This window comes from Rutidosis leptorrhynchoides, chromosome 1 (genome assembly GCF_046630445.1).
Source record: "Rutidosis leptorrhynchoides isolate AG116_Rl617_1_P2 chromosome 1, CSIRO_AGI_Rlap_v1, whole genome shotgun sequence".
Taxonomy (NCBI): Eukaryota; Viridiplantae; Streptophyta; class Magnoliopsida; order Asterales; family Asteraceae; genus Rutidosis; species Rutidosis leptorrhynchoides.
In genome coordinates this window covers 443,361,723-443,379,922 of record NC_092333.1, presented here as the reverse complement: position 1 = coordinate 443,379,922, position 18,200 = coordinate 443,361,723, and positions in this window count along the sequence as shown.

Sequence of the window (18,200 nt, the reverse complement as noted above, 5' to 3'; positions counted from 1 at the left end):
ATTGTGTAGTATAGAAATAAATGATCGGGTAGCTAGCTTAACCGATCGAACTTTTATTAGATTTTTGTTAGGAGGTTCGATGCGCCACATGTCTCTACTAGACATGGCTCAGACCTTACGTATATATACGCCTGAGGAGCTAGCATCTGTCGATTGTCGAGGGTTGATATTAAATGGTAGGAAGATTGATGAAAATTTTGATACGCATGGTGTATGGAGTCAAATGACTAGCCATCACCGATTTAAAGGGGGAAATTACTCTTATTTGGATATAGATAGAGCTGAGTTAAGAGTAATTCACAGGTTTCTAGCGAACTCGATTACACAGTAAGGTAAAAATAAGGAAAAGGTAAATGAGCAAGATTTATTTTACCACATGTGAATTCGAGACCCACAAAGCGCTGTAAGTATACCTTATTGTGTGGGTTATTATTTATCAGCTATGGTTAGGGGGATGAGACCGCACAGTATAATAGGAGGTGGTATATTTATTACATTAATTACTGAGTATCTCGATGTGGATATAAGTTGGGGGAGATTATTAATCGAAGAACCAGAACCCCATGATACAATTGGTTTAAATGTATATCATGGTGCTAAGGTTTTGAAGAGGCGAAATAACGCCGCAGTACAATATAATGGAAGACATCCACGGGTTGAAAGAAATCAACAGCCAGGTAATGTGGGAGGGGGAAATGAAATGACAGAAATGCAAAGGTTTATAGCTTCACAAGAGTATGAAAATGTTAGACATCGAGCATTTGAAGATTGGCAAGTTCATCAAAACCACATCATAGCTCATTGCCAACATATAGGTAGAAACTATATTCCTACTCTAAAGCCCGTATTTCCTCCCTGGTCTATAGAGATCCAACCACCGTATCCTACTTATAACCCAGCTGAAGCATTCTATAACACATATGGTTATGCATGGAACCCCTACTGGTATCAGTATCAACCCTAGTTTATTTAGTTTTATTTATTTTATTTTTGTAATGTTACTACATTTAGCACTTATGTTGATATTGTAATAGTTTTTATAATTTTCTAACTTTTATTATTAGATTTTAATAATTTTTGAATGTGGGGTAATATACCAAACTTCAAAAATATGTATATATGTTTGCAGTTTATCTTATGTACACAACAGGGTAAAACAATGCATTTTCAAAGACTGGCATTAAGTTCAGCAAAAACAACTAATTTTGACGACAAGATGAAAAATAAATGTGATGTAACAACAAGACGGAATGAACAAATGATATGCACCATTTATCATTCAACACAAACAACAATATGTTTGGAAACTTTGGTAAAATTTAATCATTTTTTCTGCGCTAATCACCCTCAATAATTTAAATTGTTACTGATTTCTTGCAAATGAGGGCATTGCAAGATCTTAAGTGTGGGAAGGGGTTAAATTCTTTCGAATTTTTAAAATTTTTAACTTAAACACTTGGTTACCATTAGAAATACTAGTAAAGCAGTAGTTGTATTAGAATCTAGTGCTCTCTGATAATAAAGAACAACCCTAGTCTTATATACTGACTACTCAATTCTAGTAAAATTTTTGAAAATTTTCAATTAAATGAACTCAAAATCATGTTTATATATATTCATGAACGATAAAACTAGGTGTTAACACCGAAATTATTGTTACCTCGGAAAGGACATAAATTGAGAAACAAACCAAAATGTTAGAATTCATTTAAAATGGAATAGAGGACAATAAAAAGGAAAATAAAAGCCAAGTGTGGGAAAATTTACCAAGTTATTTTAAACATATGTCACATATTTCTGTAACAAATAATTAAAGATACTTTTGCTTTGGACTAAACTAAACAGTTTTACCCAATTTACTGTAAGAAAGATGGATCTACACAATGAATCAATTCCATCATTAAAAGGAAGTAAAGTCTTCCGAAAAAGAAACGCGCTTCTTGATTTAGGTCAAGAAGTTGTCATCCAGACCAGCTGTAGGTTGACGAAAAATCTAGAAAAGTCATCACTAAAATCAGCAGGAAATCCACGGACCTCAGCATCAAACAGGGTCGCCAAGTGGTCAGACTTATCCTAACCATGAGAGGATCTGTCTTGTAAAATGGGGAGGACGCCGTGCAAATTAGCTTGATAAGACTAATGAATCAGATCCCCAGAAAGGATAATCTCCTTAAAGATCAAAAATCAGCTTTTAAGATTGATATTAAGATTGATATTACTCAATCCTAGAGATTGACCTTAAAGATTGAGAATTACAAACTCATGGAATTCGATGATATCTAAACTCGAGCTTGAACGAGAAAATTTTTTGATCAAAAATAAAACCGATTTGTTTTCTGAAAACCCATTTTCAAAGCGTTCATTACCATTGAACGTAAAATCCTAGGAATTCACCTAGAATTCATTAGGTCACCTGAACCAAATCGGGTGTCAACCGTAAGAACGGTGGTTGCATAGCATGGTCAAAGACAGGACCTTGTGCCAGATCGGAAAATTATAAGGGTGAGCTTTACTATTACTCCTACAAATGATAGTAATTGCGTCCGACACGTTATAGACCATAATTAAAAGCATGTCAGGGGACATTGCCTTAACAGTTGCTTGTTCAACGCTTTCCTTTACAACCGGACGGTAGTTTATCGAAAGGTAATATACGGAGCAAGTATACTGGACGTGTTGCTTTCCCAATACAATGTTAGCAAGTGGGTGACACAAAACCACAAGTTTTGAGCTAAAATTTTTAAATCTGAAACCCACCAAACCCACAAAAATATTTTGCAAACACCGGTGAAGGGTTATTCAGGAAAACTTATCTAGGGTAAAAACTAGATTGAATTTTCAAAAAGATCAAATGTTTTCATAAAGATCCAATTTCCTTAATGGATCTAAATTTTCATAAGTCATGTGAGACTGTAAACCACATCGTTACTACCATTGTTTATACCGCCGTAAAAAAAATCACTGATGTACAAAGTGTGAAGAATAAAGAAGTGATTCTAGTATTTCAAGACTATATTGCTTAAGGACAAGCAACACTCAAGTGTGGGAATATTTGATAATGCTAAAAACGAACATATATTTCATAGCATTATCCCTCAAGAAAGACAAGCTTTTAGTTGCAATTGTCCTATTTACAAGTGATATTCGTTTAAATAATAAAAGGTGAAGACAAAAGATAGATTCGGCGAATTGAAGACGCAAACGACCAAAAAGCTCAAAAGTACAAAATACAATCAAAGTGGTTCCAATTATTGATAAGAAACGTCTAAAAATTACAAGAGTACAAGATTCAAAACGCAAAGTACAAGATATTAAATTGTACGCAAGGACGTTCGAAAATCCGGAACCGGGACCAGAGTCAACTCTCAACGCTCGACGCAACGAACTAAAAATTACAAGTTAACTATGTATATAAATATAATATAATATAATATATAATTAATTATATAAATTATATATATATATTAAAACTGTCGGCAAAGAAGATACAAAAAGGGATGAGCTGTAAAAGAAAACTCCGCGACTTGCGGAGTTTGAAGGGGAAATATACCGCGACTCGCGGAGCCCCAAATTCTGAAACTGCTTATAAAAGCCAGCGAATTCGACGAGTTTTATATATCTTTTTCTTCTCCTCATTCATACGATATATATATATATATATATATATATATATATATATATATATATATATTATATTTATATTTTAATTTTAATTTTAAATCCTAATAATAAGGGTATGTTAGCGAATGTTGTAAGGGTGTAAGTCGAAATTCTGTCCGTGTAAAGCTACGCTATTTTTAATCATTGTAAGTTATGTTCAACCTTTTTAATTTAATGTCTCATAGCTAAGTTATTATTATGCTTATTTAAAACGAAGTAATCATGATGTTGGGCTAATTACTAAAATTGGGTAATTGGGCTTTGTACCATAATTGGGGTTTGGACAAAAGAACGACACTTGTGGAAATTAGACTATGGGCTATTAATGGGCTTTATATTTGTTTAACTAAATGATAGTTTGTTAATTTTAATATAAAGATTTACAATTGGACGTCCCTATAAATAACCATATACACTCGATCGGACACGATGGGCGGGATATTTATATGTACGAATAATCGTTCATTTAACCGGACACGGGAATGGATTAATAGTCTATGGAATTATTAAAACAGGGGTGAAATTGTGTACAAGGACACTTGGCATAATTGATAATAAAGTATTAAAACCTTGGGTTACACGCAGTCGATAACCTGGTGTAATTATTAAACAAAGTATTAAAACCTTGTTACAGTTTAAGTCCCCAATTAGTTGGAATATTTAACTTCGGATATAAGGATAATTTGACGAGGACACTCGCACTTTATATTTATGACTGATGGACTGTTATGGACAAAAACCAGACGGACATATTAAATAATCCAGGACAAAGGACAATTAACCCATGGGCATAAAACTAAAATCAACACGTCAAACATCATGATTACGAAAGTTTAAATAAGCATAATTCTTTTATTTCATATTTAATTTCCTTTATTTTATATTTAATTGCACTTCTAATTATCGTACTTTTATTTATTGTCATTGTATTTAATTGCACTTTTAATTAACGTACTTTTTAATTATTGTATTTTATTTCATCGCACTTTTATTTATCGCAATTTCATTATCGTTATTTACTTTACGCTTTAAATTAAGTTATATTTATTTAATATTTTACATTAGGTTTTAACTGCGACTAAAGTTTTAAAATTGACAAATCGGTCATTAAACGGTAAAAACCCCCTTTTATAATAATAATATTACTTATATATATATTTTTATTTTTATAAATTAAAACTAATATAGCGTTAAGCTTTTTTAAAGATTTTCCCTGTGGAACGAACCGAACTTACTAAAAACTACACTACTGTACGATTAGGTACACTGCCTATAAGTGTTGTAGCAAGGTTTAAGTATATCCATTCTATAAATAAATAAATATCTTGTGTAAAATTGTATCGTATTTAATAGTTTTTCCTAGTAAAAAATAAAGCTATTTCATATACACCTAACATAACATCAGTCACATAGTGAACAAAGAAGATATTCAGGTGGATCCGGCAAAGATTGAAACCGTTGAAAAGTGGGAAACCCCGAAAACTCCGAAACATATACCTCAATTTTTAGGACTGGCTGGTTACTACAGAAGATTCATCCAAGATTTTTCCAAATTAGCAAAACCCTTGACTGCATTAACGCATAAAGGGAAGAAATTTGAATGGAAGGATGAATAAGAGAAAGCGTTTCAATTGTTAAAGAAAAAGCTAACTACGGCACCTATATTGTCATTGCCTGAAGGGAATGATGATTTGTGATTTATTGTGATGCTTCGAAGCAAGGTCTTGGTTGTGTATTAATGCAACGAACGAAGGTAATTGCTTATGCGTCCAGGTAATTGAAGATTCACGAGCAAAATTATACGACTCACGATTTGGAATTGGGCGCTGTTGTTTTTGCATTAAAGACTTGGAGGCACTACTTATATGGGGTCAAAAGTATCATATATACCGACCACAAAAGTCTCCAACATATATTTGATCAGAAACAACTGAACATGAGGCAGCGTAGGTGGATTGAATTGTTGAATGATTACGACTTTGAGACTCGTTACCACCCGGGGAAGGCGAATGTGGTAGCCGACGCTTTGAGTAGAAAGGACAGAGAACCTATACGGGTAAAAGCTATAAATATAATTATTCGTACAAACCTTACTACTCAAATAAAGGAGGCACAACAGGGAGTTTTAAAAGAAGGAAATTTGAAGAATGAAATACCCAAAGGATCGGAGAAACATCTTAATATTAGGGAAGACGGAACCCGGTATAGGGCTGAAAGAATTTGGGTACAAAAGTTTGGGAATGTGAGAGAAATGGTACTTAAGGAAGCCCATAAAACCAGGTATTCAATACATCCCGGAGCGGAGAAGATGTACAAAGATCTCAAGAAACACTTTTGGTGGCCAGATATGAAAGCCGATATTGCTAAATACGTAGGAGAATGTTTGACGTGTTCTAAGGTAAAAGTTGAACATCAGAAACCATCAGGTCTACTTCAACAACCTGAAATCTCGGAGTGGAAATGAAAAAACATTACCATGGATTTCATTACTAAATTGCCAAGGACTGCAAGTGGTTATGATACTATTTGGGTAATAGTTGATCGTCTCACCAAATCAGCACATTTTTTCTACCAATGCGAGAAGATGATAAAATGGAAAATTTAGCATGACTATACTTGAAGGAAGTCATCTTCAGGCACGGAATACCAATCTCTATTATCTCTGATAGGGACGGTAGATTTGTTTCAAGGTTTTGGCAAACGTTACAACAAGCATTGGGCACTCGTATAGATATGAGTACTGCCTATCATCCACAAACCGATGGGCAGAGTGAAAGGCCTATACAGACTCTTGGACATGCTACGAGCATGTGTTATTGATTTTAGACACAGTTGGGATCGACATCTACCGTTAGCAGAATTTTCCTACAACAACAGTTACCACTCGAGTATTGAGATGACACCGTTTGAGGCACTTTATGGTAGAAAGTGCAGGTCTCCGATTTGTTGGAACGTGGTGGGGGATAGACAAATTACGGGTCCAGAGATAATCCAAGAAACGACCGAGAAAATTATTCAAATTCAACAACAGTTGAAAACCGCCCAGAGTCGACAAAAGAGTTACGCAGACAGTAAAAGAAAAGATAAAGAATTTGAAATTGGAGAGATGGTCATGCTTAAGGTTTCACCTTGGAAAGGCGTTGTTCGATTTGGTAAACGGGGGAAACTGAATCCAAGGTACATTGGACCATTTAAAATTATAGATCGTGTCGGACCAGTAGCTTACCAACTTGAATTACCTCAACAACTAGCCAGCGTACATGATACTTTTCACGTATCGAATCTGAAGAAATGCTTAGCCAAAGAAGATTTCACTATTCCTTTAGACGAAATCCAAATCAATGAAAAACTTCAATTCATTGAAGAACCCGTAGAAATAATGGATCGTGAGGTTAGAAGACTTAAACAAAATAAAATACCAATCGTTAGGGTTCGATGGAATGCTCGTAGAGGACCCGAGTTCACTGGGAACGTGAAGATCAGATGAAGAAGAAATACCCACACTTATTTCCAGATGATACGTCAACACCTCCAACTGCTTAAAATTTTGGGACGAAATTTATTTAACGGGTAGGTACTGTAGTAACCCGAATTTTTCCATGATTATATATTATATGAGATTAATATTTACATGAATAAATGTTTCCAACATGTTAAGCAATCAAACTTGTTAAGACTTGATTAATTGAAACGGTTTTTATGTTAACGTTTGACCACCCAGTTTGTCTGATGATTCACGAACGTTATAACTTGTATATGATATGATATTTTATATATATATATATATATATATATATATATATATATATATATATATATATATATATATATATATATATATATATATATATATATATATATATATATATATGTTTAACGTAATGAAATGATAAGTAAGTATCTCATTATGTATATTAACGATGAACCTTATACATAAAATAAGACTACTAACTTAAAAAATTCAAAACGATATCTATACGTAACGATTATCGTTGTAATAACGTCTTAATATTTATATATCATATTTAGATATATTAGTACATCATATTATCATTATAATGTAATAATTTAACATCTCATTAGATATAATAATAATGGGATTAATTACATTTAACGAAATCGTTAACTTAAAGGTTTCAAAACAACACTTACATGTAACAACTAACGATGACTTAACGACTCAGTTAAAATGAATATACATATAGTGTATTAAGATGTATTAGTACACTTTTGAAAGACTTCATGACACATATCAAAGTACTTCTACTTAACAAAAATGCTTACAATTACATTCTCATTCATTTTCATCAACAATTCTACTCGTATGCACCCGTATTCATACTCGTACAATACACAGCTCCTAGATGTACATACTATTGGTATATACACTCAATGATCAGCTCTTAGCAGCCCTTAGTGAGTCATCAAACATGTGGGAACCATTATTTGGCAACTAGCATAAAATATCTCACAAAATTACAAAAATATTATAAATCATTCATGAATTATTTACAAGAAAATAAACTTATATATCCTTTATATCTAATCCATGAGTCACGACCAAAAATGTAGTGACCTGAACTTTTCCATGTTTATATATGTTAATTGAGATTGATGTTTACATGATTAAATGTTTCCAACATGTTAAGCAATCAAACTTGTTAAGACTTGATTAATTGAAATAGGTTTCATATAGACAATTGACCACCCAAGTTGACCGGTGATTCACGAACGTTAAAACTTGTAAAAAAACTATATGATGACATATATATGGTTATATATATAGTTAACATGATATTATGATAAGTAAACATATCATTAATTATATTAACAATGAACTACATATGTAAAAACAAGACTACTAACTTAATGATTTTGAAACGAGACATATATGTAACGTTTATCGTTGTAACGACATTTAATGTATATATATCATATTAAGAGATATTCGTACATCATAATATCATGATAATATAATAATTTAAAATCTCTTTTGATATTATAAACATTGGGTTAACAACATTTAACAAGATCGTTAACCTAAAGGTTTCAAAACAACACTTACATGTAACGACTAACGATGACTTAACGACTCAGTTAAAATGTATATACATGTAGTGTTTTAATATGTATTTATACACTTTTGAAAGACTTCAATACACTTATCAAAATACTTCTACTTAACAAAAATGCTTACAATTACATTCTCGTTCAGTTTCATCAACAATTCTACTCGTATGCACCCGTATTCGTACTCGTACAATACACAGCTTTTAGATGTATGTACTATTGGTATATACACTCCAATGATCAGCTCTTAGCAGCCCATGTGAGTCACCTAACACATGTGGGAACCATCATTTGGCAACTAGCATGAAATATCTCATAAGATTACAAAAATATGAGTAATCATTCATGACTTATTTACATGAAAACAAAATTACATATCCTTTATATCTAATCCATACACCAACGACCAAAAACACCTACAAACACTTTCATTCTTCAATTTTCTTCATCTAATTGAACTCTCTCAAGTTCTATCTTCAAGTTCTAAGTGTTCTTCATAAATTCCAAAAGTTCTAGTTTCATAAAATCAAGAATACTTTCAAGTTTGCTAGCTCACTTCCAATCTTGTAAGGTGATCATCCAACCTCAAGAAATCTTTGTTTCTTACAGTAGGTTATCATTCTAATACAAGGTAATAATCATATTCAAACTTTGGTTCAATTTCTATAACTATAACAATCTTATTTCAAGTGATGATCTTACTTGAACTTGTTTTCGTGTCATGATTTTGCTTCAAGAACTTTGAGCCATCCAAGGATCCATTGAAGCTAGATCCATTTTTCTCTTTTCCAGTAGGTTCATCCAAGGAACTTAAGGTAGTAATGATGTTCATAACATCATTCGATTCATACATATAAAGCTATCTTATTCGAAGGTTTAAACTTGTAATCACTAGAACATAGTTTAGTTAATTCTAAACTTGTTCACAAACAAAAGTTAATCCTTCTAACTTGACTTTTAAAATCAACTAAACACATGTTCTATATCTATATGATATGCTAACTTAATGATTTAAAACCTGGAAACACGAAAAACACCGTAAAACCGGATTTACGCCGTCGTAGTAACACCGCGGGCTGTTTTGGGTTAGTTAATTAAAAACTATGATAAACTTTGATTTAAAAGTTGTTATTCTGAGAAAATGATTTTTATTATGAACATGAAACTATATCCAAAAATTATGGTTAAACTCAAAGTGGAAGTATGTTTTCTAAAATGGTCATCTAGACGTCGTTCTTTCGACTGAAATGACTACCTTTACAAAAACGACTTGTAACTTATTTTTCCGACTAGAAACCTATACTTTTTTGTTTAGAATCATAAAATAGAGTTCAATATGAAACCATAGCAATTTGATTCACTCAAAACGGATTTAAAATGAAGAAGTTATGGGTAAAACAAGATTGGATAATTTTTCTCATTTTAGCTACGTGAAAATTGGTAACAAATTTATTCCAACCATAACTTAATCAACTTGTATTATATATTATGTAATCTTGAGATACCATAGACACGTATACAATGTTTCGACCTATCATGTCGACACATCTATATATATTTCGGAACAACCATAGACACTCTATATGTGAATGTTGGAGTTAGCTATACAGGGTTGAGGTTGATTCCAAAATATATATAGTTTGAGTTGTGATCAATACTGAGATACGTATACACTGGGTCGTGGATTGATTCAAGATAATATTTATCGATTTATTTCTGTACATCTAACTGTGGACAACTAGTTGTAGGTTACTAACGAGGACAGCTGACTTAATAAACTTAAAACATCAAAATATATTAAAAGTGTTGTAAATATATTTTGAACATACTTTGATATATATGTATATATTGTTATAGGTTCGTGAATCAACCAGTGGCCAAGTCTTACTTCCCGACGAAGTAAAAATCTGTGAAAGTGAGTTATAGTCCCACTTTTAAAATCTAATATTTTTGGGATGAGAATACATGCAGGTTTTATAAATGATTTACAAAATAGACACAAGTACGTGAAACTACATTCTATGGTTGAATTATCGAAATCGAATATGCCCCTTTTTATTAAGTCTGGTAATCTAAGAATTAGGGAACAGACACCCTAATTGACGCGAATCCTAAAGATAGATCTATTGGGCCTAACAAACCCCATCCAAAGTACCGGATGCTTTAGTACTTCGAAATTTATATCATATCCGAAGGGTGTCCCGGAATGATGGGGATATTCTTATATATGCATCTTGTTATTGTCGGTTACCAGGTGTTCACCATATGAATGATTTTTATCTCTATGTATGGGATGTGTATTGAAATATGAAATCTTGTGGTCTATTGTTACGATTTGATATATATAGGTTAAACCTATAACTCACCAACATTTTTGTTGACGTTTTAAGCATGTTTATTCTCAGGTGATTATTAAGAGCTTCCGCTGTCGCATACTTAAATAAGGACAAGATTTGGAGTCCATGCTTGTATGATATTGTGTAAAAACTGCATTCAAGAAACTTATTTTGTTGTAACATATTTGTATTGTAAACCATTATGTAATGGTCGTGTGTAAACAGGATATTTTAGATTATCATTATTTGATAATCTACGTAAAGCTTTTTAAACCTTTATTGATGAAATAAAGGTTATGGTTTGTTTAAAAATGAATGCAGTCTTTGAAAAACGTCTCATATAGAGGTCAAAACCTCGCAACGAAATCAATTAATATGGAACGTTTTTAATCAATAAGAACGGGACATTTCAGTTGGTATCAGAGCGTTGGTCTTAGAGAACCAGAAAATTTGCATTAGTGTGTCTTATCGAGTTTGTTAGGATGCATTAGTGAGTCTGGACTTCGACCGTGTTTTCTTTAAAAATGATTGCTTAACATTTTTGTTGGAAACTATATATTTTTAACATATGAATATTATGTGATATATTAATCTCTTAACGTGTTTGATATTATGTGATAGATGTCTACCTCTAGAACAAGTCCCATTGACTCACCTAATAATAATGAAGAGTCAAATGTAAATTGGAATGATTTGTGGACTGATTCACAAGTTCCCGAAGAGGAACCGGAAGAAGAGTCGGAACCAGAAGAAGAATCGGAACCGGAAGAAGAATCGGAACCGGATGAAGAAATAGAACCGGTGGGGGAAATAATAAAACGGTTAAGTAAAAGAAAATCCTCAACCAACCGACCAAAGTTAATTATGGTCAATGGTGTTTCCGCCAAGGAAGCAAAATATTGGGAGGATTACCAATTCTCCGATGAATCGGATTCCGACGAGAATTCCGATGATGTTATAGAAATTACCCCAACTGAATTTAAAAAGGCAAAAGAAAATAATAAGGGAAAGGGCATAAAAATAGAGAAATCTAATTCCAACCCCGATGAACTTTATATGTATCGTCAACCTCCGAAGTCCTTAAGTTGTAACAATGACCCAGGAACCTCTAAACCACCAGGTTTTTCTAAACCAATGTGGACAACGACGGCTCGTATTAGGGGAACATCATATATCCCTAGAAACTTGGCAAAACGAACCAAAACCGAAGAAGAAGAAACGAGCGAGTCGGAATAAGATAGTTGTATTCGTGTGGTGTAATATATGTAATATAGTGTTCTTATGCTTTATGATATATGTAAAAATTGCTTGTATTAATAAGTATTTTTTTATGAATCTAACTCTTGTCTATTTTACAGTTTAAAAACACAAAATGGATAGACGACCCAATATTTTAAGAGACCTACCCGGAGACATGATTGATGAAATCTTGTCTAGAGTCGGCCAGAATTCTTCGGCACAACTATTTAAGGCGAGATCAGTTTGTAAGACATTCAAAGAACGTTCCAAGAATGTCTTGGTTTATAAGAGACTTTCGTTTGAAAGATGGGGGATATCACATTGGGAAACCCATAAGTTACGATGTGTTTACTTTGACGCATATATTGCGGGGAACCCAAATGCTATTTTACGCAACGGGTTAAGAAATTATTTTGACTCAATATATCCGAATATTGGACTTCGTGATTTAGAAAAAGCGGCTAACATGCAACATAAAGAAGCATGTTATGCTTACGGATTAGTAATGTTCGCTTCTCACCAAAGTGAGAACAAGAACATCGGGCTACAACTATTAAACAAAACGTTTCCACAAGTGACGGAGTCGGTAATTGGGGTAAGAAATGAGGTTTTTAGATTATTACGGGACTGTTGGACATTACGTAACCCTCGTCCCTTTGATGACGTTACAACACGCTGTCTTATCAACGGCCATAACGGTTATGTTGCACAAGACCAAGGATGGGAAGTAGTCCTAGTAAAACCAGAATGCATGACTTGTTTCTGGACGTATGAATTACGTGTCTTTATTGCCTTTGCTGAACGACTTGTGTACTAGCTAGAATTGTCTTCACAACTATCTTGTATCAAAGTTATTGTGTGCTATATTTCATGCTTTATGTAAAATAAGCGGTATTGTAAGTTTGTAAAATATTGTATAAAAGTTTGAACGCGAAATATTATTATAATCAGTTTTTCATATAGAATTGTAGTAGTTGAATTGTATATTAGCTACTAAGTATGAACTTAACGGGTAGGTACTACCCGAATTTAAACTTATAAAACGCTAATATGAAGAAAAAGCTTTTATAAATGAGTTCATATTATGCTACGAAATACTATTAACTACTCTTAATATTCTGTATGATTAACTTGTTCCATTTAACTATTTTGAAGGAAATGGCACCGACTACTCGACACACCGTGAATATGAATGAAGAGGAATTCCGTACTTTTCTAGCTTCAAACATAGCCGCAGTACAGGCTGCGCTACATACCAACAATAACCTTGGATCTAGCAGTACAGGAAATCGTGTAGGATGCACCTACAAAGAATTCACTGCCTGCAAACCTTTGGAATTTGATGGAACCGAAGGACCGATCGGATTGAAACGGTGGACCGAGAAGGTTGAATCGGTGTTTGCCATAAGTAAGTGTACTGAAGAGGACAAAGTGAAGTACGCTACGCATACCTTCACAGGTTCTGCGTTAACATGGTGGAATACCTATCTAGAGCAAGTGGGACAAGATGATGCGTACGCACTACCGTGGTCAGCATTCAAGCACTTGATGAACGAGAAGTACCGTCCCAGAACCGAGGTCAATAAGCTCAAGACAGAACTTAGAGGGTTACGAACCCAAGGATTTGATATTACCACGTACGAAAGACGATTCACAGAATTGTGCCTATTGTGTCCGGGAGCATTCGAAGATGAGGAAGAGAAGATCGACGCGTTTGTGAAAGGATTACCGGAAAGAATCCAAGAAGATATAAGTTCACACGAGCCCGCCTCCATACAACAGGCATGTAGAATGGCTCACAAACTAGTGAACCAGATTGAAGAAAGAATTAAAGAACAGACTGCTGAAGAGGCCAATGTGAAGCAAGTCAAAAGAAAGTGGGAGGAAAACGGTGATAAGAATCACCAATACAACAACAACAGCAATTACAACAATAATCGCAACAATTATCCCAACAATCGCAACATCAATCGCAACTACAACAAACGGCCCAACAACAACAACAACAACAGCAACTACAACAATCATCCCAACAACAACAATAACCGCAACAACAACAACAATCAGAAGCAACTATGCCAAAGGTGTGAAAAGAATCACTCGGGGTTCTGCACCAAATTTTGCAACAAATGTAAAAGAAATGGTCATAGCGCGGCGAAGTGTGAGGTCTACGGACCAGGGGTTAATAGAACGAAAGGAACAAATGGTGTCGGAACGAGTAATGGCGGAGCAAGTAGTGTCGGAGCAAGTTATGCCAATGTAGTTTGTTATAAATGTGGAAAACCAGGCCACATTATTAGAAATTGCCCGAACCAGGAGAACACGAATGGACAAGGCCGTGGAAGAGTTTTCAATATTAATGCGGTAGAGGCACAGGAAGACCCGGAGCTTGTTACGGGTACGTTTCTTATTGACAATAAATCTGCTTACGTTTTATTTGATTCGGGTGCGGATAGAAGCTATATGAGTAGAGATTTTTGTGCTAAATTAAGTTGTCCATTGACGCCTTTGGATAGTAAATTTTTACTCGAATTAGCAAATGGTAAATTAATTTCAGCAGATAATATATGTCGGAATCGAGAAATTAAACTGGTTAGCAAAACATTTAAGATTGATTTGATACCAGTAGAGTTAGGGAGTTTTGATGTGATAATCGGTATGGACTGGTTGAAAGAAGTGAAAGCGGAGATCGTTTGTTACAAAAATGCAATTCGCATTATACGAGAAAAAGGAAAACCCTTAATGGTGTACGGAGAAAAGGGCAACACGAAGCTACATCTTATTAGTAATTTGAAGGCACAAAAACTAATAAGAAAAGGTTGCTATGCTGTTCTAGCACACGTCGAGAAAGTACAAACTGAAGAAAAGAGCATCAATGATGTTCCCATTGCAAAAGAATTTCCCGATGTATTTCCGAAAGAATTACCGGGATTACCCCCACATCGATCCGTTGAATTTCAAATAGATCTTGTACCAGGAGCTGCACCAATAGCTCGTGCTCCTTACAGACTCGCACCCAGCGAGATGAAAGAACTGCAAAGCCAATTACAAGAACTTTTAGAGCGTGGTTTCATTCGACCAAGCACATCACCGTGGGGAGCTCCTGTTTTGTTTGTCAAGAAGAAAGATGGTACATTCAGGTTGTGTATCGACTACCGAGAGTTGAACAAACTTACCATCAAGAACCGCTACCCACTACCGAGAATCGACGACTTATTTGATCAACTACAAGGCTCGTCTGTTTATTCAAAGATTGACTTACGTTCCGGGTATCATCAAATGCGGGTGAAAGAAGATGATATTCCAAAGACTGCTTTCAGAACACGTTACGGTCATTACGAGTTTATGGTCATGCCGTTTGGTTTAACTAATGCACCAGCTGTGTTCATGGACCTTATGAACCGAGTGTGTGGACCATACCTTGACAAGTTTGTCATTGTTTTCATTGATGACATACTTATTTACTCAAAGAATGACCAAGAACACGGTGAACATTTGAGAAAGGTGTTAGAAGTATTGAGGAAGGAAGAATTGTACGCTAAGTTTTCAAAGTGTGCATTTTGGTTGGAAGAAGTTCAATTCCTCGGTCACATAGTGAACAAAGAAGGTATTAAGGTGGATCCGGCAAAGATAGAAACTGTTGAAAAGTGGGAAACCCCGAAAACTCCGAAACACATACGCCAGTTTTTAGGACTAGCTGGTTACTACAGAAGGTTCATCCAAGACTTTTCCAGAATAGCAAAACCCTTGACTGCATTAACGCATAAAGGGAAGAAATTTGAATGGAATGATGAACAAGAGAAAGCGTTTCAGTTATTGAAGAAAAAGCTAACTACGGCACCTATATTGTCATTGCCTGAAGGGAATGATGATTTTGTGATTTATTGTGACGCATCAAAGCAAGGTCTCGGTTGTGTATTAATGCAACGAACGAAGGTGATTGCTTATGCGTCTAGACAATTGAAGATTCACGAACAAAATTATACGACGCATGATTTGGAATTAGGCGCGGTTGTTTTTGCATTAAAGACTTGGAGGCACTACTTATATGGGGTCAAAAGTATTATATATACCGACCACAAAAGTCTTCAACACATATTTAATCAGAAACAACTGAATATGAGGCAGCGTAGGTGGATTGAATTATTGAATGATTACGATTTTGAGATTCGTTACCACCCGGGGAAGGCAAATGTGGTAGCCGATGCCTTGAGCAGGAAGGACAGAGAACCTATTCGATTTAAATCTATGAATATAATGATTCATAATAACATTACTACTCAAATAAAGGAGGCGCAACAAGGAGTTTTAAAAGAGGGAAATTTAAAGGATGAAATACCCAAAGGATCGGAGAAGCATCTTAATATTCGGGAAGACGGAACCCGATATAGGGCTGAAAGGATTTGGGTACCAAAATTTGGAGATATGAGAGAAATGGTACTTAGAGAAGCTCATAAAACCAGATACTCAATACATCCTGGAACGGGGAAGATGTACAAGGATCTCAAGAAACATTTTTGGTGGCCGGGTATGAAAGCCGATGTTGCTAAATACGTAGGAGAATGTTTGACGTGTTCTAAGGTTAAAGCTGAGCATCAGAAACCATCAGGTCTACTTCAACAACCCAAAATCCCGGAATGGAAATGGGAAAACATTACCATGGATTTCATCACTAAATTGCCAAGGACTGCAAGTGGTTTTGATACTATTTGGGTAATAGTTGATCGTCTCACCAAATCAGCACACTACCTACCAATAAGAGAAGATGACAAGATGGAGAAGTTAGCACGACTGTATTTGAAGGAAGTCGTCTCCAGACATGGAATACCAATCTCTATTATCTCTGATAGGGATGGCAGATTTATTTCAAGATTCTGGCAGACATTACAGCAAGCATTAGGAACTCGTCTAGACATGAGTACTGCCTATCATCCACAAACTGATGGGCAGAGCGAAAGGACGATACAAACGCTTGAAGACATGCTACGAGCATGTGTTATTGATTTCGGAAACAGTTGGGATCGACATCTACCGTTAGCAGAATTTTCCTACAACAACAGCTACCATTCAAGCATTGAGATGGCGCCGTTTGAAGCACTTTATGGTAGAAAGTGCAGGTCTCCGATTTGTTGGAGTGAAGTGGGGGATAGACAGATTACGGGTCCGGAGATTATACAAGAAACTACCGAGAAGATCATCCAAATTCAACAACGGTTGAAAACCGCCCAAAGTCGACAAAAGAGCTACGCTGACATTAAAAGAAAAGATATAGAATTTGAAATTGGAGAGATGGTCATGCTTAAAGTTGCACCTTGGAAAGGCGTTGTTCGATTTGGTAAACGAGGGAAATTAAATCCAAGGTATATTGGACCATTCAAGATTATTGATCGTGTCGGACCAGTAGCTTACCGACTTGAGTTACCTCAACAACTCGCGGCTGTACATAACACTTTCCACGTCTCGAAATTGAAGAAATGTTTTGCTAAAGAAGATCTCACTATTCCGTTAGATGAAATCCAAATCAACGAAAAACTCCAATTCATCGAAGAACCCGTCGAAATAATGGATCGTGAGGTTAAAAGACTTAAGCAAAACAAGATACCAATTGTTAAGGTTCGATGGAATGCTCGTAGAGGACCCGAGTTCACCTGGGAGCGTGAAGATCAGATGAAGAAGAAATACCCGCATCTATTTCCAGAAGATTCGTCAACACCTTCAACAGCTTAAAATTTCGGGACGAAATTTATTTAACGGGTAGGTACTGTAGTGACCTGAACTTTTCCATGTTTATATATGTTAATTGAGATTGATGTTTACATGATTAAATGTTTCCAACATGTTAAGCAATCAAACTTGTTAAGACTTGATTAATTGAAATAGGTTTCATATAGACAA